This window comes from Phyllobates terribilis, unplaced genomic scaffold (genome assembly GCF_046119375.1).
Source record: "Phyllobates terribilis strain yellow unplaced genomic scaffold, ASM4611937v1 Scaffold_27__1_contigs__length_16484149, whole genome shotgun sequence".
Taxonomy (NCBI): Eukaryota; Metazoa; Chordata; class Amphibia; order Anura; family Dendrobatidae; genus Phyllobates; species Phyllobates terribilis.
The window spans coordinates 12595911-12622230 of NW_027362787.1; the positions used below are offsets into that span (position 1 = coordinate 12595911).

At 48.5% G+C, this 26320-nt stretch overlaps 14 non-coding genes and 1 pseudogene across 14 annotated transcripts; all 15 read left to right on the forward strand.

Moving 5' to 3' along the window:
* The first annotated feature begins 285 nt into the window (after positions 1 to 285).
* On the forward strand, positions 286 to 476 carry LOC141176733 (U2 spliceosomal RNA). Its single transcript, XR_012253393.1, has one exon. It is a non-coding gene; the product is annotated as a U2 spliceosomal RNA (small nuclear RNA).
* Positions 477 to 1591: 1115 nt separating this feature from the next.
* LOC141177356 (U2 spliceosomal RNA) lies at positions 1592 to 1782 on the forward strand. Its single transcript, XR_012253958.1, has one exon. It is a non-coding gene; the product is annotated as a U2 spliceosomal RNA (small nuclear RNA).
* A 1115-nt stretch (positions 1783 to 2897) lies between these two features.
* LOC141176734 (U2 spliceosomal RNA) lies at positions 2898 to 3088 on the forward strand. Its single transcript, XR_012253394.1, has one exon. It is a non-coding gene; the product is annotated as a U2 spliceosomal RNA (small nuclear RNA).
* A 1115-nt stretch (positions 3089 to 4203) lies between these two features.
* Positions 4204 to 4394, forward strand: LOC141176735 (U2 spliceosomal RNA). Its single transcript, XR_012253395.1, has one exon. It is a non-coding gene; the product is annotated as a U2 spliceosomal RNA (small nuclear RNA).
* Positions 4395 to 5509: 1115 nt separating this feature from the next.
* Positions 5510 to 5700, forward strand: LOC141176737 (U2 spliceosomal RNA). Its single transcript, XR_012253397.1, has one exon. It is a non-coding gene; the product is annotated as a U2 spliceosomal RNA (small nuclear RNA).
* Positions 5701 to 13437: 7737 nt separating this feature from the next.
* Positions 13438 to 13628, forward strand: LOC141176738 (U2 spliceosomal RNA). Its single transcript, XR_012253398.1, has one exon. It is a non-coding gene; the product is annotated as a U2 spliceosomal RNA (small nuclear RNA).
* A 1115-nt stretch (positions 13629 to 14743) lies between these two features.
* Positions 14744 to 14934, forward strand: LOC141177340 (U2 spliceosomal RNA). The gene has a single exon (XR_012253943.1). It is a non-coding gene; the product is annotated as a U2 spliceosomal RNA (small nuclear RNA).
* Positions 14935 to 16049: 1115 nt separating this feature from the next.
* On the forward strand, positions 16050 to 16165 carry LOC141178066 (U2 spliceosomal RNA; annotated as a pseudogene).
* A 524-nt stretch (positions 16166 to 16689) lies between these two features.
* Positions 16690 to 16872, forward strand: LOC141177672 (U2 spliceosomal RNA). The gene has a single exon (XR_012254245.1). It is a non-coding gene; the product is annotated as a U2 spliceosomal RNA (small nuclear RNA).
* A 1115-nt stretch (positions 16873 to 17987) lies between these two features.
* LOC141176739 (U2 spliceosomal RNA) lies at positions 17988 to 18178 on the forward strand. The gene has a single exon (XR_012253399.1). It is a non-coding gene; the product is annotated as a U2 spliceosomal RNA (small nuclear RNA).
* Positions 18179 to 19293: 1115 nt separating this feature from the next.
* Positions 19294 to 19484, forward strand: LOC141176741 (U2 spliceosomal RNA). Its single transcript, XR_012253400.1, has one exon. It is a non-coding gene; the product is annotated as a U2 spliceosomal RNA (small nuclear RNA).
* Positions 19485 to 20599: 1115 nt separating this feature from the next.
* LOC141176742 (U2 spliceosomal RNA) lies at positions 20600 to 20790 on the forward strand. The gene has a single exon (XR_012253401.1). It is a non-coding gene; the product is annotated as a U2 spliceosomal RNA (small nuclear RNA).
* A 1115-nt stretch (positions 20791 to 21905) lies between these two features.
* On the forward strand, positions 21906 to 22096 carry LOC141176743 (U2 spliceosomal RNA). The gene has a single exon (XR_012253402.1). It is a non-coding gene; the product is annotated as a U2 spliceosomal RNA (small nuclear RNA).
* Positions 22097 to 23211: 1115 nt separating this feature from the next.
* On the forward strand, positions 23212 to 23402 carry LOC141176744 (U2 spliceosomal RNA). The gene has a single exon (XR_012253403.1). It is a non-coding gene; the product is annotated as a U2 spliceosomal RNA (small nuclear RNA).
* A 1115-nt stretch (positions 23403 to 24517) lies between these two features.
* LOC141176745 (U2 spliceosomal RNA) lies at positions 24518 to 24708 on the forward strand. The gene has a single exon (XR_012253404.1). It is a non-coding gene; the product is annotated as a U2 spliceosomal RNA (small nuclear RNA).
* Positions 24709 to 26320: the final 1612 nt, after the last annotated feature.

The window sequence follows — 26320 nt, forward strand, 5'->3', positions numbered from 1 at the left end:
CAGCTGCTCGTTCCACCCCACCCCCCGCCTTAATTGGTTCTCCTCCCTTCCAACGGTGTTGAGGCGGGTGGGAACAGCAGGGGGTGAAGGTGCTGTGTTTAAAGAGGTGGAGTTATGCAGATCTAAAACGCGTGGATTGCAGCAGCAGCAAGCCGAAAAGTGCAGGCATGTAAGGGATCTAGAGGTTGACAACATGTCTTCTTAACGGGAGTCCAGGAGCTCATCTCCACAAATGGACTTTTCAGGATCCTTGGGTGGCTCCGTAGTTTGAAACCAATTCTGGTTATCGCTTCTCGGCCTTTTGGCTAAGATCAAGTGTAGTATCTGTTCTTATCAGTTTAATATCTGATACGTCCCCTATCTGGGGACCATATATTAAATGGATTTTTAGAACAGGGAGATGGAAAAAGAGCTTGCTCTGTCCACTCCACGCATTGACCTGGTATTGCAGTATCTCCAGGACCGGTGCACCCCTTCTTTAATGCAGTTTCTAAAATCAGAAAGAATTGAATTCAATGTTTTTTGTTCATTTTGCTTGTTTGTCGGATTTTGGGATGGACTCTTTGGCTTTGCTTTTCTTCTCCTCATTGGATTTTTCATGTTCAAAGTTGCAGAAGCCAGATTACAAGCTCATTTTGGTTCAACTTCAGCAACTGTGCATTGCATTGCCATGTAATGTGATGCAATGCTATCTTTCTAGCTCTCCCTTTTTACTTCCTTTTGGATAAACAGACATATTAGGCAAGCATTTTGGAGCTTTCACCTAAATAACTACAGGTGGTGAGATAAGCTGCACAATATAATTGACCTTTCAGTATATTGTTGCACACACACCATCTATTTAGCAAATGCCCTTGTTATCAACAGCAGCCTTTTAAACTCACCTGAGCTAACAGGTATGTGCGCTGGTTACTCTGCTGCGCTTAAAATTTCTTTTTTGGTTTGCTACAATGCCTTTTCTGAAACGTTGTCTCCTACTGCTGGAACACTGACTTCTTTCATTTAATGCCTGCAGACTATAAAAGAGAACCCAACCCAAAAAGTTTGGTTGATTAGTCTGTGGCATTCTGTTAAACTGTTGCTTATGGCGGTCTCTGTGAGCTTCTCAGCGACATTCAGCCAGCCAGGTATCCTGCCTGCAGTAGATGGAATGTGGCAATGGAACGCTGGCTGCGCGTGTCATAATAGGCTCTGAGCCTTTATATACCTGTGCACAGCAGCAGCCACCTTCAGTCTGCTGCTGGACAGCCAGCAGCAGCAGCAGCAGGAGAGGTATGTAATCAGGAGCCCTCCTGCTAAGGGTAGACAGCTGCTCGTTCCACCCCACCCCCCGCCTTAATTGGTTCTCCTCCCTTCCAACGGTGTTGAGGCGGGTGGGAACAGCAGGGGGTGAAGGTGCTGTGTTTAAAGAGGTGGAGTTATGCAGATCTAAAACGCGTGGATTGCAGCAGCAGCAAGCCGAAAAGTGCAGGCATGTAAGGGATCTAGAGGTTGACAACATGTCTTCTTAACGGGAGTCCAGGAGCTCATCTCCACAAATGGACTTTTCAGGATCCTTGGGTGGCTCCGTAGTTTGAAACCAATTCTGGTTATCGCTTCTCGGCCTTTTGGCTAAGATCAAGTGTAGTATCTGTTCTTATCAGTTTAATATCTGATACGTCCCCTATCTGGGGACCATATATTAAATGGATTTTTAGAACAGGGAGATGGAAAAAGAGCTTGCTCTGTCCACTCCACGCATTGACCTGGTATTGCAGTTTCTCCAGGACCGGTGCACCCCTTCTTTAATGCAGTTTCTAAAATCAGAAAGAATTGAATTCAATGTTTTTTGTTCATTTTGCTTGTTTGTAGGATTTTGGGATGGACTCTTTGGCTTTGCTTTTCTTCTCCTCATTGGATTTTTCATGTTCAAAGTTGCAGAAGCCAGATTACAAGCTCATTTTGGTTCAACTTCAGCAACTGTGCATTGCATTGCCATGTAATGTGATGCAATGCTATCTTTCTAGCTCTCCCTTTTTACTTCCTTTTGGATAAACAGACATATTAGGCAAGCATTTTGGAGCTTTCACCTAAATAACTACAGGTGGTGAGATAAGCTGCACAATATAATTGACCTTTCAGTATATTGTTGCACACACACCATCTATTTAGCAAATGCCCTTGTTATCAACAGCAGCCTTTTAAACTCACCTGAGCTAACAGGTATGTGCGCTGGTTACTCTGCTGCGCTTAAAATTTCTTTTTTGGTTTGCTACAATGCCTTTTCTGAAACGTTGTCTCCTTCTGCTGGAACACTGACTTCTTTCATTTAATGCCTGCAGACTATAAAAGAGAACCCAACCCAAAAAGTTTGGTTGATTAGTCTGTGGCATTCTGTTAAACTGTTGCTTATGGCGGTCTCTGTGAGCTTCTCAGCGACATTCAGCCAGCCAGGTATCCTGCCTGCAGTAGATGGAATGTGGCAATGGAACGCTGGCTGCGCGTGTCATAATAGGCTCTGAGCCTTTATATACCTGTGCACAGCAGCAGCCACCTTCAGTCTGCTGCTGGACAGCCAGCAGCAGCAGCAGCAGGAGAGGTATGTAATCAGGAGCCCTCCTGCTAAGGGTAGACAGCTGCTCGTTCCACCCCACCCCCCGCCTTAATTGGTTCTCCTCCCTTCCAACGGTGTTGAGGCGGGTGGGAACAGCAGGGGGTGAAGGTGCTGTGTTTAAAGAGGTGGAGTTATGCAGATCTAAAACGCGTGGATTGCAGCAGCAGCAAGCCGAAAAGTGCAGGCATGTAAGGGATCTAGAGGTTGACAACATGTCTTCTTAACGGGAGTCCAGGAGCTCATCTCCACAAATGGACTTTTCAGGATCCTTGGGTGGCTCCGTAGTTTGAAACCAATTCTGGTTATCGCTTCTCGGCCTTTTGGCTAAGATCAAGTGTAGTATCTGTTCTTATCAGTTTAATATCTGATACGTCCCCTATCTGGGGACCATATATTAAATGGATTTTTAGAACAGGGAGATGGAAAAAGAGCTTGCTCTGTCCACTCCACGCATTGACCTGGTATTGCAGTATCTCCAGGACCGGTGCACCCCTTCTTTAATGCAGTTTCTAAAATCAGAAAGAATTGAATTCAATGTTTTTTGTTCATTTTGCTTGTTTGTCGGATTTTGGGATGGACTCTTTGGCTTTGCTTTTCTTCTCCTCATTGGATTTTTCATGTTCAAAGTTGCAGAAGCCAGATTACAAGCTCATTTTGGTTCAACTTCAGCAACTGTGCATTGCATTGCCATGTAATGTGATGCAATGCTATCTTTCTAGCTCTCCCTTTTTACTTCCTTTTGGATAAACAGACATATTAGGCAAGCATTTTGGAGCTTTCACCTAAATAACTACAGGTGGTGAGATAAGCTGCACAATATAATTGACCTTTCAGTATATTGTTGCACACACACCATCTATTTAGCAAATGCCCTTGTTATCAACAGCAGCCTTTTAAACTCACCTGAGCTAACAGGTATGTGCGCTGGTTACTCTGCTGCGCTTAAAATTTCTTTTTTGGTTTGCTACAATGCCTTTTCTGAAACGTTGTCTCCTTCTGCTGGAACACTGACTTCTTTCATTTAATGCCTGCAGACTATAAAAGAGAACCCAACCCAAAAAGTTTGGTTGATTAGTCTGTGGCATTCTGTTAAACTGTTGCTTATGGCGGTCTCTGTGAGCTTCTCAGCGACATTCAGCCAGCCAGGTATCCTGCCTGCAGTAGATGGAATGTGGCAATGGAACGCTGGCTGCGCGTGTCATAATAGGCTCTGAGCCTTTATATACCTGTGCACAGCAGCAGCCACCTTCAGTCTGCTGCTGGACAGCCAGCAGCAGCAGCAGCAGGAGAGGTATGTAATCAGGAGCCCTCCTGCTAAGGGTAGACAGCTGCTCGTTCCACCCCACCCCCCGCCTTAATTGGTTCTCCTCCCTTCCAACGGTGTTGAGGCGGGTGGGAACAGCAGGGGGTGAAGGTGCTGTGTTTAAAGAGGTGGAGTTATGCAGATCTAAAACGCGTGGATTGCAGCAGCAGCAAGCCGAAAAGTGCAGGCATGTAAGGGATCTAGAGGTTGACAACATGTCTTCTTAACGGGAGTCCAGGAGCTCATCTCCACAAATGGACTTTTCAGGATCCTTGGGTGGCTCCGTAGTTTGAAACCAATTCTGGTTATCGCTTCTCGGCCTTTTGGCTAAGATCAAGTGTAGTATCTGTTCTTATCAGTTTAATATCTGATACGTCCCCTATCTGGGGACCATATATTAAATGGATTTTTAGAACAGGGAGATGGAAAAAGAGCTTGCTCTGTCCACTCCACGCATTGACCTGGTATTGCAGTATCTCCAGGACCGGTGCACCCCTTCTTTAATGCAGTTTCTAAAATCAGAAAGAATTGAATTCAATGTTTTTTGTTCATTTTGCTTGTTTGTCGGATTTTGGGATGGACTCTTTGGCTTTGCTTTTCTTCTCCTCATTGGATTTTTCATGTTCAAAGTTGCAGAAGCCAGATTACAAGCTCATTTTGGTTCAACTTCAGCAACTGTGCATTGCATTGCCATGTAATGTGATGCAATGCTATCTTTCTAGCTCTCCCTTTTTACTTCCTTTTGGATAAACAGACATATTAGGCAAGCATTTTGGAGCTTTCACCTAAATAACTACAGGTGGTGAGATAAGCTGCACAATATAATTGACCTTTCAGTATATTGTTGCACACACACCATCTATTTAGCAAATGCCCTTGTTATCAACAGCAGCCTTTTAAACTCACCTGAGCTAACAGGTATGTGCGCTGGTTACTCTGCTGCGCTTAAAATTTCTTTTTTGGTTTGCTACAATGCCTTTTCTGAAACGTTGTCTCCTACTGCTGGAACACTGACTTCTTTCATTTAATGCCTGCAGACTATAAAAGAGAACCCAACCCAAAAAGTTTGGTTGATTAGTCTGTGGCATTCTGTTAAACTGTTGCTTATGGCGGTCTCTGTGAGCTTCTCAGCGACATTCAGCCAGCCAGGTATCCTGCCTGCAGTAGATGGAATGTGGCAATGGAACGCTGGCTGCGCGTGTCATAATAGGCTCTGAGCCTTTATATACCTGTGCACAGCAGCAGCCACCTTCAGTCTGCTGCTGGACAGCCAGCAGCAGCAGCAGCAGGAGAGGTATGTAATCAGGAGCCCTCCTGCTAAGGGTAGACAGCTGCTCGTTCCACCCCACCCCCCGCCTTAATTGGTTCTCCTCCCTTCCAACGGTGTTGAGGCGGGTGGGAACAGCAGGGGGTGAAGGTGCTGTGTTTAAAGAGGTGGAGTTATGCAGATCTAAAACGCGTGGATTGCAGCAGCAGCAAGCCGAAAAGTGCAGGCATGTAAGGGATCTAGAGGTTGACAACATGTCTTCTTAACGGGAGTCCAGGAGCTCATCTCCACAAATGGACTTTTCAGGATCCTTGGGTGGCTCCGTAGTTTGAAACCAATTCTGGTTATCGCTTCTCGGCCTTTTGGCTAAGATCAAGTGTAGTATCTGTTCTTATCAGTTTAATATCTGATACGTCCCCTATCTGGGGACCATATATTAAATGGATTTTTAGAACAGGGAGATGGAAAAAGAGCTTGCTCTGTCCACTCCACGCATTGACCTGGTATTGCAGTATCTCCAGGACCGGTGCACCCCTTCTTTAATGCAGTTTCTAAAATCAGAAAGAATTGAATTCAATGTTTTTTGTTCATTTTTGTTATGCACACGCCCGGACTGACTGGCGTGTGCGGGTGTTGTGGTTCCACTGGACCATGGACCGGAGAGTGCCTGGAGGGGCGTGACTAAGTATCTGGCCGATCCGACCAAGGTGGCACGACGGCATACGACGCCAGTGCACCAGGGAGAAACCGGGCAGAGGGACCAGGTGCTACTCCAGGTCAAACTCCGGACACGGGGGTTGACCCACACTGGAATTACTGGAACAGGCAGGTTAGGCTGGCACAGACTGGTGGATGTAAGCAAACACGGCAGGTATGCAGAGGGGTGGATACAGGCGAGTATGCAGGCAGGGAGGTACTGGCAGAAAGGACGGGCTGGAGCACAGAAAGGTTAAGACCCAGTACAGACTGGGTCACAGAACCGCAGATGCGGTAGACAACCACAGCAGAGAGGGAACGCCCAAAGCGGTGGGCAAGAACAGAGCAGGACGGGGCTGCAGGAGCAGCGAGCACAAGCAGGGCAGGACAGGACTGCCGGAGCAACGGGCAGAAGCAGGGCAGGACAGGACTGCCGGATCAGCGGGCAGAAGCAGGGCAGGACAGGACTGCCGGATCAGCGGGCAGAAGCAGGGCAGGACAGGACAGGACTGCCGGAGCAGCGGGCAGAAGCAGGGCAGGACAGGACAGGACTGCCGGAGCAGCGGGCAGAAGCAGGGCAGGACAGGACAGGACTGCCGGAGCAGCGGGCAGAAGCAGGGCAGGACAGGACAGGACTGCCGGAGCAGCGGGCAGAAGCAGGGCAGGACAGGACAGGACTGCCGGAGCAGCGGGCAGAAGCAGGGCAGGACAGGACTGCCGGAGCAGCGGGCAGAAGCAGGGCAGGACAGGACAGGACTGCCGGAGCAGCGGGCAGAAGCAGGGCAGGACAGGACAGGACTGCCGGAGCAGCGGGCAGAAGCAGGGCAGGACAGGACAGGACTGCCGGAGCAGCGGGCAGAAGCAGGGCAGGACAGGACAGGACTGCCGAAGCAGCGGGCAGAAGCAGGGCAGGACAGGACTGCCAGAGCAGCGGGCAGAAGCAGGGCAGGACAGGACTGCCGGAGCAGCGGGCAGAAGCAGGGCAGGACAGGACTGCCAGAGCAGCGGGCAGAAGCAGGGCAGGACAGGACTGCCGGAGCAGCGGGCAGAAGCAGGGCAGGACAGGACTGCCGGAGCAGCGGGCAGAAGCAGGGCAGGACAGGACTGCCGGAGCAGTGAGCAAGGAGTCAGAGCAGGACGGACAGGGCTCTGTTCACACGGAACAGACAGGAAGGGAAAGGCAGAGCCAGATACCCACAGGGTACTTGCAGTGAAGTAGCGAGGGGACCACAAACTCACAAACGGGAGTACAGAGACAACAAGCAGGAGTTAGGTACGAGTTCAGACTCTGCAGAAAAAGGAAAGGAACAGACAGAGGCAAAACAGGTAAAGGATAGGAGAGAGTTCAGACTGGAACTGAGTGTACGGAAGAGACCGACACTGCAGCGGGATACAGGAGCGGGTCTGGGAATACGGCCCCCAGAGAGGCGGGACGAACAGGCAAGGAGCGTGTTCAGACAGGACAGACAAGATACAGGAACGGATCTAGGTAATCGGCCCCTAGAAGGCGGGAGGAACAGGCTAGGAGCGTGTTCAGACAGGCCTGGAAATACAGCCTCCAGGAAAGGCAGCAGGCAAGAGTACACAGACAGGACTCAGTTCAGACACGGGAACTGATACCACAAGGCAGGAGACATAGACAGGACTCAGTTCAGACACGGGAACAGATACTGCAAGACAGGAGAAATAGACAGGACTCAGTTCAGACAGGAACAGATACCACAAGGCAGGGACACAAACAGGACTCTGTTCAGACGGGAACAGATACCGCAAGGCACAGACAGGCAGATCTAGGAATACGGCCCCTAGAAGGCGAAAGAACAGGCAAGAAGCGTGTTCACAAAAACAGACCACAGTTCAGACACAGAACTGGAAAACAGGCAGGAAAACAGGATAGGACCTGGCATGTCAGAGACAAAAAGCCGACTGACAGGACACAATGCTCAGGCGCCATCTTGAGGAAGAAGGTGGTATAAATACCCAAAGATGGACAGCAATAGGCTGAAGGTGCAACAGGGGCGTGTCCACAGCAGGTACAAGAAGCAGGAAGTTCAGCGGGTGTCGCCCTATGCAGCCAAAACAGACAAACAGACAGCAAGGAGGGAAGCCAGAGAGACATTCTGGACTGGAGATCAAGTGCGCGCTCTTGCACAGTGGGAGATGGACCACCATGCAAGGACGCCGCCAGGTATGTTACAGTACCCCCCCCCCTTACGCCCCCTCTTCTTCAGGCCTGCCAGAATCTTCCGCAGGGAATTCGAGGACCAGTCGTTCACTTCAAGGAGATCACTTCCACTGTCCACAGGAAAAATTGATTTCATCTGGTTAGCTAGGATGCTACCTCCTATCCAGCCATCCCTAGCAACAGACGAAACGGGTGGAGTACCAGGAACAGCACACAAGGAAGTCTCTCTCCACATATTTTCAGGTGGCACCCCAGAGGGTACAGGAGACGACTGGAAGTCCTTCACCGGGTTGGAGGGGGACAGAGACTTGGGGGTAATCTCTGCTTCGAGGTACATCTTGTCAAGCTCACAGGAAGAAATAGACGGGTTATCAGGTACATAATGAGGAAAAGTCACTGTCTCTTTGTTATCTGGTGGTACCCCGGAGAATTCAGGAAACAACTGGAGGTCCTCCGCCGGGTCAGAAGAGTGCAGAGGCTCAGAGAAAACATCTGCTTCAGAGTACACAAGGTCGGACTCACTGGACGAAGCAAGCGAGGTATCAGATCCAGGATATAGGAAAGTCTCTGTCCATTCACCACCAGGTGGCACCCTGAAGGGTTCTGGAGACAACTGGAGGTCCTCCGCCTGGTCGGAGGGGTGTAGAGACTCGGGATTAACCTCTGCTTCGGAGTACACTAGGTTGGACTCACTGGACGAAGCGAGCGAGGTATCAGGTACAGAGTAAAGGAGAGTCTCTGTCCTTTCGCTACCAGGTAGCACCCCGAAGGGTTCTGGACACAACTGGAGGTCCTCCGCCTGGTCGGAGGGGTGTAGAGACTCGGGAGTAACCTCTGCTTCGGAGTACACTAGGTTGGACTCACTGGACGAAGCGAGCGAGGTATCAGGTACAGAGTATAGGAGAGTCTCTGTCCTTTCGCTACCAGGTAGCACCCCGAAGGGTTCTGGAGACAACTGGAGGTCCTCCGCCTGGTCGGAGGGGTGTAGAGACTCGGGGGTAACTACCACTTTGGGGTACCCATTGTCAGGCTCACAGGACGAAGCGGACAAAGTATCGAGTACCGAGTGTAGAGAAGTCTCTCTCCATTTGTCATCGAGTGGTATCCCGGAGGATTCAGGAGGCAACAGGGGGTCCTCCGCCAGGTAGTAGAGGTGCACAGACTCTGAGGTAACCACAGCTTTGGAGCATCCTTGGACATGCACACCGGTTAAAGTGGGTGAAGCATCTGATGCTGGGTGCAGGAAGTTCTCCTGTGTGGAGTCTGGATGGGCAGAAGTCTCTTCGGGCAGGAGAACCGGAGCACTACCCACACACATTACCCATTGGGGCTTCTCCGGGATACAGGGAGATGAAGCTTCAGTAGGTACTTCAAGGTTGGGGTCAGGAGGTCTCAGGGAGGACAGACCCTGGCGTGACGGCTTGCCTCTACGTCTAGCACGTCTGGACTGCCTCTTGAGGTTGGGAGAAGTATTCCGGAAAGCGTAGTCACCCTGTGAGGATTCTGGGTGGGCAGTAGTCTCATTGGGCTGGAGGACTATTGCGCTACCCACACACATTACCCATCGGGGCTGCTCCGGGATATTGGGAGGTGAAGCTTCAGCAGGAGCCTCCGGGTTAGGATCATCGAAGACCATTAGAAAGGCCACCAGGAAGGCCATTAGGTCCAGGAGGATCGGATCCCGTGTTTCATATAGGGGGTTGATCCATTCCAAGGCATCACCCGCCAGGTAAGACATAATGAATGCCACCTTAACCCAATCGGTGGGAAAACATAGAGGGTAGAACTTGAAGTGTAGCATGCATTGCTCCACAAATGCACGACTTTGTCTTGGATCCCCATAGTAACGTGGCGGATCCGCAGGAACGAGAGCAGATAGATCCATCTGGACGGGTGCGTAATTCGCCTGGAACTCAGCTGAGAAAAAAAAAAACTTTTATTTATTTATTTTTAATGCATGTATTCGCTGGAAAACTTCTCAGAGAGCGAAGGCCGTGGGGCTCAACGGGAACCATGGCCTGAGCATGCTGTTATGCACACGCCCGGACTGACTGGCGTGTGCGGGTGTTGTGGTTCCACTGGACCATGGACCGGAGAGTGCCTGGAGGGGCGTGACTAAGTATCTGGCCGATCCGACCAAGGTGGCACGACGGCATACGACGCCAGTGCACCAGGGAGAAACCGGGCAGAGGGACCAGGTGCTACTCCAGGTCAAACTCCGGACACGGGGGTTGACCCACACTGGAATTACTGGAACAGGCAGGTTAGGCTGGCACAGACTGGTGGATGTAAGCAAACACGGCAGGTATGCAGAGGGGTGGATACAGGCGAGTATGCAGGCAGGGAGGTACTGGCCGAAAGGACGGGCTGGAGCACAGAAAGGTTAAGACCCAGTACAGACTGGGTCACAGAACCGCAGATGCGGTAGACAACCACAGCAGAGAGGGAACGCCCAAAGCGGTGGGCAAGAACAGAGCAGGACGGGGCTGCAGGAGCAGCGAGCACAAGCAGGGCAGGACAGGACTGCCGGAGCAGCGGGCAGAAGCAGGGCAGGACAGGACTGCCGGATCAGCGGGCAGAAGCAGGGCAGGACAGGACTGCCGGATCAGCGGGCAGAAGCAGGGCAGGACAGGACAGGACTGCCGGAGCAGCGGGCAGAAGCAGGGCAGGACAGGACAGGACTGCCGGAGCAGCGGGCAGAAGCAGGGCAGGACAGGACAGGACTGCCGGAGCAGCGGGCAGAAGCAGGGCAGGACAGGACAGGACTGCCGGAGCAGCGGGCAGAAGCAGGACAGGACAGGACAGGACTGCCGGAGCAGCGGGCAGAAGCAGGGCAGGACAGGACAGGACTGCCGGAGCAGCGGGCAGAAGCAGGGCAGGACAGGACAGGACTGCCGGAGCAGCGGGCAGAAGCAGGGCAGGACAGGACAGGACTGCCGGAGCAGCGGGCAGAAGCAGGGCAGGACAGGACAGGACTGCCGGAGCAGCGGGCAGAAGCAGGGCAGGACAGGACAGGACTGCCGAAGCAGCGGGCAGAAGCAGGGCAGGACAGGACTGCCAGAGCAGCGGGCAGAAGCAGGGCAGGACAGGACTGCCGGAGCAGCGGGCAGAAGCAGGGCAGGACAGGACTGCCGGAGCAGCGGGCAGAAGCAGGGCAGGACAGGACTGCCGGAGCAGCGGGCAGAAGCAGGGCAGGACAGGACTGCCGGAGCAGCGGGCAGAAGCAGGGCAGGACAGGACTGCCGGAGCAGTGAGCAAGGAGTCAGAGCAGGACGGACAGGGCTCTGTTCACATGGAACAGACAGGAAGGGAAAGGCAGAGCCAGATACCCACAGGGTACTTGCAGTGAAGAAGCGAGGGGACCACAAACTCACAAACGGGAGTACAGAGACAACAAGCAGGAGTTAGGTACGAGTTCAGACTCTGCAGAAAAAGGAAAGGAACAGACAGAGGCAAAACAGGTAAAGGATAGGAGAGAGTTCAGACTGGAACTGAGTGTACGGAAGAGACCGACACTGCAGCGGGATACAGGAGCGGGTCTGGGAATACGGCCCCCAGAGAGGCGGGACGAACAGGCAAGGAGCGTGTTCAGACAGGACAGACAAGATACAGGAACGGATCTAGGTAATCGGCCCCTAGAAGGCGGGAGGAACAGGCTAGGAGCGTGTTCAGACAGGCCTGGAAATACAGCCTCCAGGAAAGGCAGCAGGCAAGAGTACACAGACAGGACTCAGTTCAGACACGGGAACTGATACCACAAGGCAGGAGACATAGACAGGACTCAGTTCAGACACGGGAACAGATACTGCAAGACAGGAGAAATAGACAGGACTCAGTTCAGACAGGAACAGATACCACAAGGCAGGGACACAAACAGGAATCTGTTCAGACGGGAACAGATACCGCAAGGCACAGACAGGCAGATCTAGGAATACGGCCCCTAGAAGGCGAAAGAACAGGCAAGAAGCGTGTTCACAAAAACAGACCACAGTTCAGACACAGAACTGGAAAACAGGCAGGAAAACAGGATAGGACCTGGCATGTCAGAGACTAAAAGCCGACTGACAGGACACAATGCTCAGGCGCCATCTTGAGGAAGAAGGTGGTATAAATACCCAAAGATGGACAGCAATAGGCTGAAGGTGCAACAGGGGCGTGTCCACAGCAGGTACAAGAAACAGGAAGTTCAGCGGGTGTCGCCCTATGCAGCCAAAACAGACAAACAGACAGCAAGGAGGGAAGCCAGAGAGACATTCTGGACTGGAGATCAAGTGCGCGCTCTTGCACAGTGGGAGATGGACCACCATGCAAGGACGCCGCCAGGTATGTTACAATTTTGCTTGTTTGTCGGATTTTGGGATGGACTCTTTGGCTTTGCTTTTCTTCTCCTCATTGGATTTTTCATGTTCAAAGTTGCAGAAGCCAGATTACAAGCTCATTTTGGTTCAACTTCAGCAACTGTGCATTGCATTGCCATGTAATGTGATGCAATGCTATCTTTCTAGCTCTCCCTTTTTACTTCCTTTTGGATAAACAGACATATTAGGCAAGCATTTTGGAGCTTTCACCTAAATAACTACAGGTGGTGAGATAAGCTGCACAATATAATTGACCTTTCAGTATATTGTTGCACACACACCATCTATTTAGCAAATGCCCTTGTTATCAACAGCAGCCTTTTAAACTCACCTGAGCTAACAGGTATGTGCGCTGGTTACTCTGCTGCGCTTAAAATTTCTTTTTTGGTTTGCTACAATGCCTTTTCTGAAACGTTGTCTCCTTCTGCTGGAACACTGACTTCTTTCATTTAATGCCTGCAGACTATAAAAGAGAACCCAACCCAAAAAGTTTGGTTGATTAGTCTGTGGCATTCTGTTAAACTGTTGCTTATGGCGGTCTCTGTGAGCTTCTCAGCGACATTCAGCCAGCCAGGTATCCTGCCTGCAGTAGATGGAATGTGGCAATGGAACGCTGGCTGCGCGTGTCATAATAGGCTCTGAGCCTTTATATACCTGTGCACAGCAGCAGCCACCTTCAGTCTGCTGCTGGACAGCCAGCAGCAGCAGCAGGAGAGGTATGTAATCAGGAGCCCTCCTGCTAAGGGTAGACAGCTGCTCGTTCCACCCCACCCCCCGCCTTAATTGGTTCTCCTCCCTTCCAACGGTGTTGAGGCGGGTGGGAACAGCAGGGGGTGAAGGTGCTGTGTTTAAAGAGGTGGAGTTATGCAGATCTAAAACGCGTGGATTGCAGCAGCAGCAAGCCGAAAAGTGCAGGCATGTAAGGGATCTAGAGGTTGACAACATGTCTTCTTAACGGGAGTCCAGGAGCTCATCTCCACAAATGGACTTTTCAGGATCCTTGGGTGGCTCCGTAGTTTGAAACCAATTCTGGTTATCGCTTCTCGGCCTTTTGGCTAAGATCAAGTGTAGTATCTGTTCTTATCAGTTTAATATCTGATACGTCCCCTATCTGGGGACCATATATTAAATGGATTTTTAGAACAGGGAGATGGAAAAAGAGCTTGCTCTGTCCACTCCACGCATTGACCTGGTATTGCAGTATCTCCAGGACCGGTGCACCCCTTCTTTAATGCAGTTTCTAAAATCAGAAAGAATTGAATTCAATGTTTTTTGTTCATTTTGCTTGTTTGTCGGATTTTGGGATGGACTCTTTGGCTTTGCTTTTCTTCTCCTCATTGGATTTTTCATGTTCAAAGTTGCAGAAGCCAGATTACAAGCTCATTTTGGTTCAACTTCAGCAACTGTGCATTGCATTGCCATGTAATGTGATGCAATGCTATCTTTCTAGCTCTCCCTTTTTACTTCCTTTTGGATAAACAGACATATTAGGCAAGCATTTTGGAGCTTTCACCTAAATAACTACAGGTGGTGAGATAAGCTGCACAATATAATTGACCTTTCAGTATATTGTTGCACACACACCATCTATTTAGCAAATGCCCTTGTTATCAACAGCAGCCTTTTAAACTCACCTGAGCTAACAGGTATGTGCGCTGGTTACTCTGCTGCGCTTAAAATTTCTTTTTTGGTTTGCTACAATGCCTTTTCTGAAACGTTGTCTCCTTCTGCTGGGACACTGACTTCTTTCATTTAATGCCTGCAGACTATAAAAGAGAACCCAACCCAAAAAGTTTGGTTGATTAGTCTGTGGCATTCTGTTAAACTGTTGCTTATGGCGGTCTCTGTGAGCTTCTCAGCGACATTCAGCCAGCCAGGTATCCTGCCTGCAGTAGATGGAATGTGGCAATGGAACGCTGGCTGCGCGTGTCATAATAGGCTCTGAGCCTTTATATACCTGTGCACAGCAGCAGCCACCTTCAGTCTGCTGCTGGACAGCCAGCAGCAGCAGCAGCAGGAGAGGTATGTAATCAGGAGCCCTCCTGCTAAGGGTAGACAGCTGCTCGTTCCACCCCACCCCCCGCCTTAATTGGTTCTCCTCCCTTCCAACGGTGTTGAGGCGGGTGGGAACAGCAGGGGGTGAAGGTGCTGTGTTTAAAGAGGTGGAGTTATGCAGATCTAAAACGCGTGGATTGCAGCAGCAGCAAGCCGAAAAGTGCAGGCATGTAAGGGATCTAGAGGTTGACAACATGTCTTCTTAACGGGAGTCCAGGAGCTCATCTCCACAAATGGACTTTTCAGGATCCTTGGGTGGCTCCGTAGTTTGAAACCAATTCTGGTTATCGCTTCTCGGCCTTTTGGCTAAGATCAAGTGTAGTATCTGTTCTTATCAGTTTAATATCTGATACGTCCCCTATCTGGGGACCATATATTAAATGGATTTTTAGAACAGGGAGATGGAAAAAGAGCTTGCTCTGTCCACTCCATGCATTGACCTGGTATTGCAGTATCTCCAGGACCGGTGCACCCCTTCTTTAATGCAGTTTCTAAAATCAGAAAGAATTGAATTCAATGTTTTTTGTTCATTTTGCTTGTTTGTCGGATTTTGGGATGGACTCTTTGGCTTTGCTTTTCTTCTCCTCATTGGATTTTTCATGTTCAAAGTTGCAGAAGCCAGATTACAAGCTCATTTTGGTTCAACTTCAGCAACTGTGCATTGCATTGCCATGTAATGTGATGCAATGCTATCTTTCTAGCTCTCCCTTTTTACTTCCTTTTGGATAAACAGACATATTAGGCAAGCATTTTGGAGCTTTCACCTAAATAACTACAGGTGGTGAGATAAGCTGCACAATATAATTGACCTTTCAGTATATTGTTGCACACACACCATCTATTTAGCAAATGCCCTTGTTATCAACAGCAGCCTTTTAAACTCACCTGAGCTAACAGGTATGTGCGCTGGTTACTCTGCTGCGCTTAAAATTTCTTTTTTGGTTTGCTACAATGCCTTTTCTGAAACGTTGTCTCCTTCTGCTGGAACACTGACTTCTTTCATTTAATGCCTGCAGACTATAAAAGAGAACCCAACCCAAAAAGTTTGGTTGATTAGTCTGTGGCATTCTGTTAAACTGTTGCTTATGGCGGTCTCTGTGAGCTTCTCAGCGACATTCAGCCAGCCAGGTATCCTGCCTGCAGTAGATGGAATGTGGCAATGGAACGCTGGCTGCGCGTGTCATAATAGGCTCTGAGCCTTTATATACCTGTGCACAGCAGCAGCCACCTTCAGTCTGCTGCTGGACAGCCAGCAGCAGCAGCAGCAGGAGAGGTATGTAATCAGGAGCCCTCCTGCTAAGGGTAGACAGCTGCTCGTTCCACCCCACCCCCCGCCTTAATTGGTTCTCCTCCCTTCCAACGGTGTTGAGGCGGGTGGGAACAGCAGGGGGTGAAGGTGCTGTGTTTAAAGAGGTGGAGTTATGCAGATCTAAAACGCGTGGATTGCAGCAGCAGCAAGCCGAAAAGTGCAGGCATGTAAGGGATCTAGAGGTTGACAACATGTCTTCTTAACGGGAGTCCAGGAGCTCATCTCCACAAATGGACTTTTCAGGATCCTTGGGTGGCTCCGTAGTTTGAAACCAATTCTGGTTATCGCTTCTCGGCCTTTTGGCTAAGATCAAGTGTAGTATCTTTTGAAAAGGCAGTTTTGTCCTTGGGCTGCCCTAGTAAATTGATGCATATTACACACTGGTTTGGTGCACTTGTTAGTACGCCAGGTGGCTCATAGAGTTATCTGATGGAAAACATGGCCCTCCAGGATCGAAGTCACTTGGCTGGGTAAGTGTGAGGGCTTTGGAGCAATGTGCCCCAGGAGTAGGCGCCCTGGTGGGAGTCCAAGCTTACTGGGACTGGGAACCCCAGAAAGACTTGGCTTCGTAGCACGCCGCACCTTTGCCAATCATACTTTCTGAGCAACCCCCCCTATTCCTGGCCTCCGGGCTAGGAAGGGGAATTTTTATAAACCCGGTCGGAGGTCCGGTCACCTTTGGGCTGAGAAACCAACACAGGCTCCAGCTCCACTAGGGTGGCAGCCTAGATGGAAGCTGGGAGCACGAAAACGGCTCTTCTCCGGCTTCGGCTAGGGAGAGCATCGGAGATCCCTGACCCTCGCTGTGGCCTTCTGGCTCAGAGGGATGGGGATGGTTTATTGGGGACCCTCTCCTCCGGGAAGGGTCCACATGAATCCTCGCCTCGTGCGCTGTTTTGGTGTGACTTCGGTCACATTTTTCAGTGCCTTGGATGCAGCTTCAATCAAAAAAATCTGTTCTTATCAGTTTAATATCTGATACGTCCCCTATCTGGGGACCATATATTAAATGGATTTTTAGAACAGGGAGATGGAAAAAGAGCTTGCTCTGTCCACTCCACGCATTGACCTGGTATTGCAGTATCTCCAGGACCGGTGCACCCCTTCTTTAATGCAGTTTCTAAAATCAGAAAGAATTGAATTCAATGTTTTTTGTTCATTTTGCTTGTTTGTCGGATTTTGGGATGGACTCTTTGGCTTTGCTTTTCTTCTCCTCATTGGATTTTTCATGTTCAAAGTTGCAGAAGCCAGATTACAAGCTCATTTTGGTTCAACTTCAGCAACTGTGCATTGCATTGCCATGTAATGTGATGCAATGCTATCTTTCTAGCTCTCCCTTTTTACTTCCTTTTGGATAAACAGACATATTAGGCAAGCATTTTGGAGCTTTCACCTAAATAACTACAGGTGGTGAGATAAGCTGCACAATATAATTGACCTTTCAGTATATTGTTGCACACACACCATCTATTTAGCAAATGCCCTTGTTATCAACAGCAGCCTTTTAAACTCACCTGAGCTAACAGGTATGTGCGCTGGTTACTCTGCTGCGCTTAAAATTTCTTTTTTGGTTTGCTACAATGCCTTTTCTGAAACGTTGTCTCCTTCTGCTGGAACACTGACTTCTTTCATTTAATGCCTGCAGACTATAAAAGAGAACCCAACCCAAAAAGTTTGGTTGATTAGTCTGTGGCATTCTGTTAAACTGTTGCTTATGGCGGTCTCTGTGAGCTTCTCAGCGACATTCAGCCAGCCAGGTATCCTGCCTGCAGTAGATGGAATGTGGCAATGGAACGCTGGCTGCGCGTGTCATAATAGGCTCTGAGCCTTTATATACCTGTGCACAGCAGCAGCCACCTTCAGTCTGCTGCTGGACAGCCAGCAGCAGCAGCAGCAGGAGAGGTATGTAATCAGGAGCCCTCCTGCTAAGGGTAGACAGCTGCTCGTTCCACCCCACCCCCCGCCTTAATTGGTTCTCCTCCCTTCCAACGGTGTTGAGGCGGGTGGGAACAGCAGGGGGTGAAGGTGCTGTGTTTAAAGAGGTGGAGTTATGCAGATCTAAAACGCGTGGATTGCAGCAGCAGCAAGCCGAAAAGTGCAGGCATGTAAGGGATCTAGAGGTTGACAACATGTCTTCTTAACGGGAGTCCAGGAGCTCATCTCCACAAATGGACTTTTCAGGATCCTTGGGTGGCTCCGTAGTTTGAAACCAATTCTGGTTATCGCTTCTCGGCCTTTTGGCTAAGATCAAGTGTAGTATCTGTTCTTATCAGTTTAATATCTGATACGTCCCCTATCTGGGGACCATATATTAAATGGATTTTTAGAACAGGGAGATGGAAAAAGAGCTTGCTCTGTCCACTCCACGCATTGACCTGGTATTGCAGTATCTCCAGGACCGGTGCACCCCTTCTTTAATGCAGTTTCTAAAATCAGAAAGAATTGAATTCAATGTTTTTTGTTCATTTTGCTTGTTTGTCGGATTTTGGGATGGACTCTTTGGCTTTGCTTTTCTTCTCCTCATTGGATTTTTCATGTTCAAAGTTGCAGAAGCCAGATTACAAGCTCATTTTGGTTCAACTTCAGCAACTGTGCATTGCATTGCCATGTAATGTGATGCAATGCTATCTTTCTAGCTCTCCCTTTTTACTTCCTTTTGGATAAACAGACATATTAGGCAAGCATTTTGGAGCTTTCACCTAAATAACTACAGGTGGTGAGATAAGCTGCACAATATAATTGACCTTTCAGTATATTGTTGCACACACACCATCTATTTAGCAAATGCCCTTGTTATCAACAGCAGCCTTTTAAACTCACCTGAGCTAACAGGTATGTGCGCTGGTTACTCTGCTGCGCTTAAAATTTCTTTTTTGGTTTGCTACAATGCCTTTTCTGAAACGTTGTCTCCTTCTGCTGGAACACTGACTTCTTTCATTTAATGCCTGCAGACTATAAAAGAGAACCCAACCCAAAAAGTTTGGTTGATTAGTCTGTGGCATTCTGTTAAACTGTTGCTTATGGCGGTCTCTGTGAGCTTCTCAGCGACATTCAGCCAGCCAGGTATCCTGCCTGCAGTAGATGGAATGTGGCAATGGAACGCTGGCTGCGCGTGTCATAATAGGCTCTGAGCCTTTATATACCTGTGCACAGCAGCAGCCACCTTCAGTCTGCTGCTGGACAGCCAGCAGCAGCAAAAGCAGGAGAGGTATGTAATCAGGAGCCCTCCTGCTAAGGGTAGACAGCTGCTCGTTCCACCCCACCCCCCGCCTTAATTGGTTCTCCTCCCTTCCAACGGTGTTGAGGCGGGTGGGAACAGCAGGGGGTGAAGGTGCTGTGTTTAAAGAGGTGGAGTTATGCAGATCTAAAACGCGTGGATTGCAGCAGCAGCAAGCCGAAAAGTGCAGGCATGTAAGGGATCTAGAGGTTGACAACATGTCTTCATAACGGGAGTCCAGGAGCTCATCTCCACAAATGGACTTTTCAGGATCCTTGGGTGGCTCCGTAGTTTGAAACCAATTCTGGTTATCGCTTCTCGGCCTTTTGGCTAAGATCAAGTGTAGTATCTGTTCTTATCAGTTTAATATCTGATACGTCCCCTATCTGGGGACCATATATTAAATGGATTTTTAGAACAGGGAGATGGAAAAAGAGCTTGCTCTGTCCACTCCACGCATTGACCTGGTATTGCAGTATCTCCAGGACCGGTGCACCCCTTCTTTAATGCAGTTTCTAAAATCAGAAAGAATTGAATTCAATGTTTTTTGTTCATTTTGCTTGTTTGTCGGATTTTGGGATGGACTCTTTGGCTTTGCTTTTCTTCTCCTCATTGGATTTTTCATGTTCAAAGTTGCAGAAGCCAGATTACAAGCTCATTTTGGTTCAACTTCAGCAACTGTGCATTGCATTGCCATGTAATGTGATGCAATGCTATCTTTCTAGCTCTCCCTTTTTACTTCCTTTTGGATAAACAGACATATTAGGCAAGCATTTTGGAGCTTTCACCTAAATAACTACAGGTGGTGAGATAAGCTGCACAATATAATTGACCTTTCAGTATATTGTTGCACACACACCATCTATTTAGCAAATGCCCTTGTTATCAACAGCAGCCTTTTAAACTCACCTGAGCTAACAGGTATGTGCGCTGGTTACTCTGCTGCGCTTAAAATTTCTTTTTTGGTTTGCTACAATGCCTTTTCTGAAACGTTGTCTCCTTCTGCTGGAACACTGACTTTTTTCATTTAATGCCTGCAGACTATAAAAGAGAACCCAACCCAAAAAGTTTGGTTGATTAGTCTGTGGCATTCTGTTAAACTGTTGCTTATGGCGGTCTCTGTGAGCTTCTCAGCGACATTCAGCCAGCCAGGTATCCTGCCTGCAGTAGATGGAATGTGGCAATGGAACGCTGGCTGCGCGTGTCATAATAGGCTCTGAGCCTTTATATACCTGTGCACAGCAGCAGCCACCTTCAGTCTGCTGCTGGACAGCCAGCAGCAGCAGCAGCAGGAGAGGTATGTAATCAGGAGCCCTCCTGCTAAGGGTAGACAGCTGCTCGTTCCACCCCACCCCCCGCCTTAATTGGTTCTCCTCCCTTCCAACGGTGTTGAGGCGGGTGGGAACAGCAGGGGGTGAAGGTGCTGTGTTTAAAGAGGTGGAGTTATGCAGATCTAAAACGCGTGGATTGCAGCAGCAGCAAGCCGAAAAGTGCAGGCATGTAAGGGATCTAGAGGTTGACAACATGTCTTCTTAACGGGAGTCCAGGAGCTCATCTCCACAAATGGACTTTTCAGGATCCTTGGGTGGCTCCGTAGTTTGAAACCAATTCTGGTTATCGCTTCTCGGCCTTTTGGCTAAGATCAAGTGTAGTATCTGTTCTTATCAGTTTAATATCTGATACGTCCCCTATCTGGGGACCATATATTAAATGGATTTTTAGAACAGGGAGATGGAAAAAGAGCTTGCTCTGTCCACTCCACGCATTGACCTGGTATTGCAGTATCTCCAGGACCGGTGCACCCCTTCTTTAATGCAGTTTCTAAAATCAGAAAGAATTGAATTCAATGTTTTTTGTTCATTTTGCTTGTTTGTCGGATTTTGGGATGGACTCTTTGGCTTTGCTTTTCTTCTCCTCATTGGATTTTTCATGTTCAAAGTTGCAGAAGCCAGATTACAAGCTCATTTTGGTTCAACTTCAGCAACTGTGCATTGCATTGCCATGTAATGTGATGCAATGCTATCTTTCTAGCTCTCCCTTTTTACTTCCTTTTGGATAAACAGACATATTAGGCAAGCATTTTGGAGCTTTCACCTAAATAACTACAGGTGGTGAGATAAGCTGCACAATATAATTGACCTTTCAGTATATTGTTGCACACACACCATCTATTTAGCAAATGCCCTTGTTATCAACAGCAGCCTTTTAAACTCACCTGAGCTAACAGGTATGTGCGCTGGTTACTCTGCTTCGCTTAAAATTTCTTTTTTGGTTTGCTACAATGCCTTTTCTGAAACGTTGTCTCCTTCTGCTGGAACACTGACTTCTTTCATTTAATGCCTGCAGACTATAAAAGAGAACCCAACCCAAAAAGTTTGGTTGATTAGTCTGTGGCATTCTGTTAAACTGTTGCTTATGGCGGTCTCTGTGAGCTTCTCAGCGACATTCAGCCAGCCAGGTATCCTGCCTGCAGTAGATGGAATGTGGCAATGGAACGCTGGCTGCGCGTGTCATAATAGGCTCTGAGCCTTTATATACCTGTGCACAGCAGCAGCCGCCTTCAGTCTGCTGCAGGACAGCCAGCAGCAGCAGCAGCAGGAGAGGTATGTAATCAGGAGCCCTCCTGCTAAGGGTAGACAGCTGCTCGTTCCACCCCACCCCCCGCCTTAATTGGTTCTCCTCCCTTCCAACGGTGTTGAGGCGGGTGGGAACAGCAGGGGGTGAAGGTGCTGTGTTTAAAGAGGTGGAGTTATGCAGATCTAAAACGCGTGGATTGCAGCAGCAGCAAGCCGAAAAGTGCAGGCATGTAAGGGATCTAGAGGTTGACAACATGTCTTCTTAACGGGAGTCCAGGAGCTCATCTCCACAAATGGACTTTTCAGGATCCTTGGGTGGCTCCGTAGTTTGAAACCAATTCTGGTTATCGCTTCTCGGCCTTTTGGCTAAGATCAAGTGTAGTATCTGTTCTTATCAGTTTAATATCTGATACGTCCCCTATCTGGGGACCATATATTAAATGGATTTTTAGAACAGGGAGATGGAAAAAGAGCTTGCTCTGTCCACTCCACGCATTGACCTGGTATTGCAGTATCTCCAGGACCGGTGCACCCCTTCTTTAATGCAGTTTCTAAAATCAGAAAGAATTGAATTCAATGTTTTTTGTTCATTTTGCTTGTTTGTCGGATTTTGGGATGGACTCTTTGGCTTTGCTTTTCTTCTCCTCATTGGATTTTTCATGTTCAAAGTTGCAGAAGCCAGATTACAAGCTCATTTTGGTTCAACTTCAGCAACTGTGCATTGCATTGCCATGTAATGTGATGCAATGCTATCTTTCTAGCTCTCCCTTTTTACTTCCTTTTGGATAAACAGACATATTAGGCAAGCATTTTGGAGCTTTCACCTAAATAACTACAGGTGGTGAGATAAGCTGCACAATATAATTGACCTTTCAGTATATTGTTGCACACACACCATCTATTTAGCAAATGCCCTTGTTATCAACAGCAGCCTTTTAAACTCACCTGAGCTAACAGGTATGTGCGCTGGTTACTCTGCTTCGCTTAAAATTTCTTTTTTGGTTTGCTACAATGCCTTTTCTGAAACGTTGTCTCCTTCTGCTGGAACACTGACTTCTTTCATTTAATGCCTGCAGACTATAAAAGAGAACCCAACCCAAAAAGTTTGGTTGATTAGTCTGTGGCATTCTGTTAAACTGTTGCTTATGGCGGTCTCTGTGAGCTTCTCAGCGACATTCAGCCAGCCAGGTATCCTGCCTGCAGTAGATGGAATGTGGCAATGGAACGCTGGCTGCGCGTGTCATAATAGGCTCTGAGCCTTTATATACCTGTGCACAGCAGCAGCCGCCTTCAGTCTGCTGCAGGACAGCCAGCAGCAGCAGCAGCAGGAGAGGTATGTAATCAGGAGCCCTCCTGCTAAGGGTAGACAGCTGCTCGTTCCACCCCACCCCCCGCCTTAATTGGTTCTCCTCCCTTCCAACGGTGTTGAGGCGGGTGGGAACAGCAGGGGGTGAAGGTGCTGTGTTTAAAGAGGTGGAGTTATGCAGATCTAAAACGCGTGGATTGCAGCAGCAGCAAGCCGAAAAGTGCAGGCATGTAAGGGATCTAGAGGTTGACAACATGTCTTCTTAACGGGAGTCCAGGAGCTCATCTCCACAAATGGACTTTTCAGGATCCTTGGGTGGCTCCGTAGTTTGAAACCAATTCTGGTTATCGCTTCTCGGCCTTTTGGCTAAGATCAAGTGTAGTATCTGTTCTTATCAGTTTAATATCTGATACGTCCCCTATCTGGGGACCATATATTAAATGGATTTTTAGAACAGGGAGATGGAAAAAGAGCTTGCTCTGTCCACTCCACGCATTGACCTGGTATTGCAGTATCTCCAGGACCGGTGCACCCCTTCTTTAATGCAGTTTCTAAAATCAGAAAGAATTGAATTCAATGTTTTTTGTTCATTTTGCTTGTTTGTCGGATTTTGGGATGGACTCTTTGGCTTTGCTTTTCTTCTCCTCATTGGATTTTTCATGTTCAAAGTTGCAGAAGCCAGATTACAAGCTCATTTTGGTTCAACTTCAGCAACTGTGCATTGCATTGCCATGTAATGTGATGCAATGCTATCTTTCTAGCTCTCCCTTTTTACTTCCTTTTGGATAAACAGACATATTAGGCAAGCATTTTGGAGCTTTCACCTAAATAACTACAGGTGGTGAGATAAGCTGCACAATATAATTGACCTTTCAGTATATTGTTGCACACACACCATCTATTTAGCAAATGCCCTTGTTATCAACAGCAGCCTTTTAAACTCACCTGAGCTAACAGGTATGTGCGCTGGTTACTCTGCTGCGCTTAAAATTTCTTTTTTGGTTTGCTACAATGCCTTTTCTGAAACGTTGTCTCCTTCTGCTGGAACACTGACTTCTTTCATTTAATGCCTGCAGACTATAAAAGGGAACCCAACCCAAAAAGTTTGGTTGATTAGTCTGTGGCATTCTGTTAAACTGTTGCTTATGGCGGTCTCTGTGAGCTTCTCAGCGACATTCAGCCAGCCAGGTATCCTGCCTGCAGTAGATGGAATGTGGCAATGGAACGCTGGCTGCACGTGTCATAATAGGCTCTGAGCCTTTATATACCTGTGCACAGCAGCAGCCACCTTCAGTCTGCTGCTGGACAGCCAGCAGCAGCAGCAGCAGGAGAGGTATGTAATCAGGAGCCCTCCTGCTAAGGGTAGACAGCTGCTCGTTCCACCCCACCCCCCGCCTTAATTGGTTCTCCTCCCTTCCAACGGTGTTGAGGCGGGTGGGAACAGCAGGGGGTGAAGGTGCTGTGTTTAAAGAGGTGGAGTTATGCAGATCTAAAACGCGTGGATTGCAGCAGCAGCAAGCCGAAAAGTGCAGGCATGTAAGGGATCTAGAGGTTGACAACATGTCTTCTTAACGGGAGTCCAGGAGCTCATCTCCACAAATGGACTTTTCAGGATCCTTGGGTGGCTCCGTAGTTTGAAACCAATTCTGGTTATCGCTTCTCGGCCTTTTGGCTAAGATCAAGTGTAGTATCTGTTCTTATCAGTTTAATATCTGATACGTCCCCTATCTGGGGACCATATATTAAATGGATTTTTAGAACAGGGAGATGGAAAAAGAGCTTGCTCTGTCCACTCCACGCATTGACCTGGTATTGCAGTATCTCCAGGACCGGTGCACCCCTTCTTTAATGCAGTTTCTAAAATCAGAAAGAATTGAATTCAATGTTTTTTGTTCATTTTGCTTGTTTGTCGGATTTTGGGATGGACTCTTTGGCTTTGCTTTTCTTCTCCTCATTGGATTTTTCATGTTCAAAGTTGCAGAAGCCAGATTACAAGCTCATTTTGGTTCAACTTCAGCAACTGTGCATTGCATTGCCATGTAATGTGATGCAATGCTATCTTTCTAGCTCTCCCTTTTTACTTCCTTTTGGATAAACAGACATATTAGGCAAGCATTTTGGAGCTTTCACCTAAATAACTACAGGTGGTGAGATAAGCTGCACAATATAATTGACCTTTCAGTATATTGTTGCACACACACCATCTATTTAGCAAATGCCCTTGTTATCAACAGCAGCCTTTTAAACTCACCTGAGCTAACAGGTATGTGCGCTGGTTACTCTGCTGCGCTTAAAATTTCTTTTTTGGTTTGCTACAATGCCTTTTCTGAAACGTTGTCTCCTTCTGCTGGAACACTGACTTCTTTCATTTAATGCCTGCAGACTATAAAAGAGAACCCAACCCAAAAAGTTTGGTTGATTAGTCTGTGGCATTCTGTTAAACTGTTGCTTATGGCGGTCTCTGTGAGCTTCTCAGCGACATTCAGCCAGCCAGGTATCCTGCCTGCAGTAGATGGAATGTGGCAATGGAACGCTGGCTGCGCGTGTCATAATAGGCTCTGAGCCTTTATATACCTGTGCACAGCAGCAGCCACCTTCAGTCTGCTGCTGGACAGCCAGCAGCAGCAGCAGCAGGAGAGGTATGTAATCAGGAGCCCTCCTGCTAAGGGTAGACAGCTGCTCGTTCCACCCCACCCCCCGCCTTAATTGGTTCTCCTCCCTTCCAACGGTGTTGAGGCGGGTGGGAACAGCAGGGGGTGAAGGTGCTGTGTTTAAAGAGGTGGAGTTATGCAGATCTAAAACGCGTGGATTGCAGCAGCAGCAAGCCGAAAAGTGCAGGCATGTAAGGGATCTAGAGGTTGACAACATGTCTTCTTAACGGGAGTCCAGGAGCTCATCTCCACAAATGGACTTTTCAGGATCCTTGGGTGGCTCCGTAGTTTGAAACCAATTCTGGTTATCGCTTCTCGGCCTTTTGGCTAAGATCAAGTGCTTTATTGCAGGAGATTGTGGTTGAAGGGCACTCGGGTACCCCTCTCCTTGGCCTGGCAGGATCGTCCACTTTGGTGGACTTAGCCTGCTTGCTGCTATTAGGGAGAGGGCTTAGTCCCAGGGTAACGAGTTGCGATCCCCCAGCTTCCAGGTGTTTTTCGCTGCAAGAACACTGGGAGCGCAGATTGCAAGCGGCTGCAATTTGCAACCTTGTTGCGTTTTTCCATGGAGGTTGACCCTAACCTCGTGCCTCTTTATGCGAGGCTAAAAAACTCTATCCGAGTTCACTTCACGGCGGGTGGCTCGGATATGAGGAAATTAGGGTATGTAGTCCAGGACGTGCTCAGGAACCTTCTTGGCGTACAAAGGAATGAAATTCTCTCCATCCAGGATTATCCCAGAAGAGGTGACTATGACATCACATTCACCGGAGAAGGTATTTTTAGAGATGTACTAGAAAAGTT